The sequence below is a fragment of the Physeter macrocephalus genome, chromosome 19, assembly GCF_002837175.3.
Source record: "Physeter macrocephalus isolate SW-GA chromosome 19, ASM283717v5, whole genome shotgun sequence".
NCBI classification, from domain to species: Eukaryota; Metazoa; Chordata; class Mammalia; order Artiodactyla; family Physeteridae; genus Physeter; species Physeter macrocephalus.
In genome coordinates, this window is record NC_041232.1 from 27,770,087 (window position 1) to 27,774,114 (window position 4,028).

Here is a 4,028-nt window from a genome sequence, read left to right on the forward strand (position 1 = left end):
TTTGTGCATGCCCTTATTTAACCGTAAAAGGGCTTGCGTAATTGGAGGGAAACCATCTTCTCCCTCATCGTTATGGCCTCCAAACTACAGCACGCATTTGTGACTTAATGAGTGAAGTTACGAATTTGTCATTAATCAGATGATATATTTCAGACTTGAAAAAGCTAAATCCCAGTATTTAACCATAGAAAGCATAAACTTGCATTAAACATCACTATTTTTTACTTTCCTAGGTTCCTGATTTCTCCCACCTTTAAAAACATTAGGTTCAATATGAATTGTAAGAGAGCACCTTGTGGCTAGAAGTGGATCACTGTTACGTATAATTTGGATATTTATGGCATGAAATACAAAGAAAAATCCACTAAAAATTTAACCAACTCTTGTCTCACTTCAAGTCGTTGAGTTGGTTCTCATTTAACTCGCTGTCATAGGGAGAATGGATGGCAGTGGCAATAGCTATTTCTACAGCAGTACGAGCCTCAGTTCAAAACTGAAAGGTAGCTAATCTTGAATTCGCTGAAATTAACCATAATTCATGCCATAACTATATGCACAACCTTATTACTTAAAAGTCTCTGAATAAATGAAAGACTCAAGGCAATTGTGATCCAAGGCACTGTACTGACTACACTTGAATAGGACACTATTTGTAAAAGAAAAGTTCATTGTAGAATCAATCAAGTTGCAAAAAAAAATTCTATTGAAGCTCCTATTAAGATTATATGCGACAAATTATAAATCAGCCACAGTTTATTGGAAAGGTCCAAAATGAAGGGAAGAGGAGCTAATTTTCCTTTTCAGTGTGAAACTAGAAGTATAAATCAAGAAGTTAATTCTTATTATGGATAGAGACCTCAAAAGAAGCTGGAGCTAGTTGATTAGTAAGTTGCCGAGGCTTTTAATTGTAGAGCCCTGTCTTTCATTGGCTCAAATCCTGGAATCCATCTTCAGCAAGTGGGCAAAATGTTTTCTTAATAGTACCAGGAGATCAAGGACCCCAAGCATTAAACATCACTCTTAGCCAAGGTTAAGTTTTATTACATTTATTTAGGGTTATTACTAGCAGACACTTAAAATATGTGTATTTGATATCTAGAAGCCATCTGCAAAATTTACTTTCCTTCCAACTTCTTACCTTTAGAATCAACTACTGTTAACGTTTTGCTACATGATGTCCAGTTAAATCATTCAAAAAATCCTGCCATATTTCAGGAAGGTGAATATAATAAATGAAAAATACAGTCTCAATCTTGGCTTATCATGTGACCGTCTATACAGATGTAATGCTTTAATACTCTTATGACTATCATCATGTTGTAGGACTTACTAGGGCAATGGCTCCATCCAGTCACAGCAAGTAATTCTGAGGAATTGGTAGCTTTCCCTAGCTACACTCAGTAGCTGCTCCAAAAACCACCAAAAAAGCCAGACATTAGATTCTTTGCCCAGTAGGAAAAATGACAAGTTGAATTATTTGTTGGTTCACTTTTGTAATAAAAAAATTTAAATAGCAATAAGAACATTTCCTCACTAAATATCTTTTTTGTAAAAAACAGCACAGAGCTAGGAACTGAGAAGAGGAAATGAGGGAACAAGTGGTGTTAGACACATCAACACTGCCAACTTCTCCTTACAGGTTTGAAAAATAGGCTGGGATATAGCTTCATCTCAGGCAACCGAAAACTGGCAAGAAATTTTTAATCCGTGTGTTCATATACATTTGGAACCATCTTGGATTACTGTAATGAAATTTTACCTGCCAGGTGTTTTTAAAAGCCTATCTGTAGTTATTAAAGCCAGTGCTCTTGTGTTAAAAATTGATAGGATTTTCAAGAAAAATGGACAAAAAGATTAAGCAAGATTCAACTCAAAATCCTAATATGCACTACTGCAGTACAATGTGAGTGATGATCTAAGAACTATAGAATATGTTTTGATAATGATATAACAGTATGCCTATAATTATAACGACCTAAAATCAATATTGTTTCTAAAGTAGTACATAAGTTAATGATCAGTGCATATCCTTAATACATGACTTGTTTTTTCACCCAGTATCTGAAACCTTCCCACTCCTAACTTTTCATCTAGTGGGAAAAAAAAAATTATGTCAAAGTGTAAGGCATTTTTTACAATGCCTTAGTTTAAAGGAATACCTGTAATTTTTCATAATTTTAAATAAAAAGCTTAACAGCTAACAAAGAGAAGATAAGACTTTTTTTTTTTAGGAGGTAATAGTAAAAGTAGTTGCCTGTGGGAAGAAGGTCTGAGGGCTCTAGGGTAGAAGGGAGCATTTTCATTGTGTTACCTTTTTGTGCCACTTGAAAAATTACTGTTGTTGTTACCTTCCTAGGTAAAAAAACTATAGGTTTTTTTTTTAACATCTTTATTGGAGTATAATTGCTTTACAGTGTTGTTAGTTTCTGCTGTATAACAAAGTGAATCAGCTATATGTATACATATATCCCCATATCCCCTCCCTCTTGCGTCTCCCTCCCACCCTCCTTATCCCATCCCTCTAGGTGGTCACAAAGCACCCAGCTGATCTCCCTGTGCTATGCGGCTGCTTCCCACTAGCTATCTTTTACATCGGTAGTGTATATATGTCAATGCCACTCTCTCACTTCGTCCCAGCTTACCCTTCCCCCTCCCCATGTCCTCAAGTCCATTCTCTACGTCTGTGTCTTTTTTCCTGACCTGCTCCTAGGTTCATCAGAACCATTTTTTTTTTTAAGATTCCATATATGTGTTAGCATACGGTATTTCTTTTCCTGACTTGCTTCACTCTGTACGACAGACTCTAGGTCCATCCACCTCAGTAAAAGTAACTCAATTTCATTTCTCAAAAACTCGTTTTTCAAGACAGTCTTAAAAATAATCATATTTATTATACGCATCATAGTTACTAGTCTGTCATAAGATCAAGGCCAAACAGTGACTTTGAGAAACCCTGAAACAACTGGATTAGTTTAGATCTATCCCTGAATTTAAAGCTATTAATTTTTTATTCCAGCTTGCAAAACTCATAGCTAGTTTCTTGAACTGGATATTATATACAAAGGGTTTTTTTTGTTTGTTTTTGTTTTTTTTTTTTGCGGTACGCGGGCCTCTCACTGTTGTGGCCTCTCCCGTTGTGGAACACAGGCTCCGGATGCGCAGGCTCAGCGGCCATGGCTCACAGGCCCAGCTGCTCCGCGGCATGTGGGATCTTCCCGGACCGGGGCACGAACCCGCGTCCCCTGCATCGGCAGGCGGACTCTCAACCACTGCGCCACCAGGGAAGCCCTACAAAGGGTTTTATTCTTTCTTCCTTCCAAGTTGTAATATACATTCAGCTGAGGAGTATATTTCCCATATCCACTGAACATTCCAACTCAAGTTACACTTCCAGTTTCTTCCCCCACTTAGTTTTTGTATACTTGCAGGGTCAGAATACCCAAGGATAATATCAAAGTGTTTTGTACCTTCCTTCTTTAAAAATGATAAATAGTACTTATAGAGACAACTACCCTATCCTCGTTATACCTACAGTCACTTGATATGTCACTTACCAGTTGAAATTACAGTAACAATGGTGTGCTGTAAATATAAAAATGTTTAAAGAGAATACTGACAAAGTTTATAGAAAGATCATATTAACTTAAGACTTGGCTATGGCTAAAGATGGGAGAGCAAAATGTATTTGAAATTTGACAGAATTTTTACTTCACAATAACCTAATATTACTGATAAAAGTGAAGGGGCAGTTGAAAATGGGTAATGTTGAAATAACTGTTAACTAGCTTATGAAATAATGTGTTCATAGTTAGCCAAAGACAGCAGACAACTAAAATGGTGCTCCGAAGTTCTGACATGGCACTTACTGCTGCAAGTTGCTAGGTTACAAGTAAGGTGTACACAGATGGAAAAGCAGACGACTAAAATGATGCTCTGAAGTTCTGACATGGCACTTACAGCTGCAAGTTGCTAGGTTACAAGCAAGGTGTACGCAGATGGAAATGAACAAATAATATAAAAAGTCTATG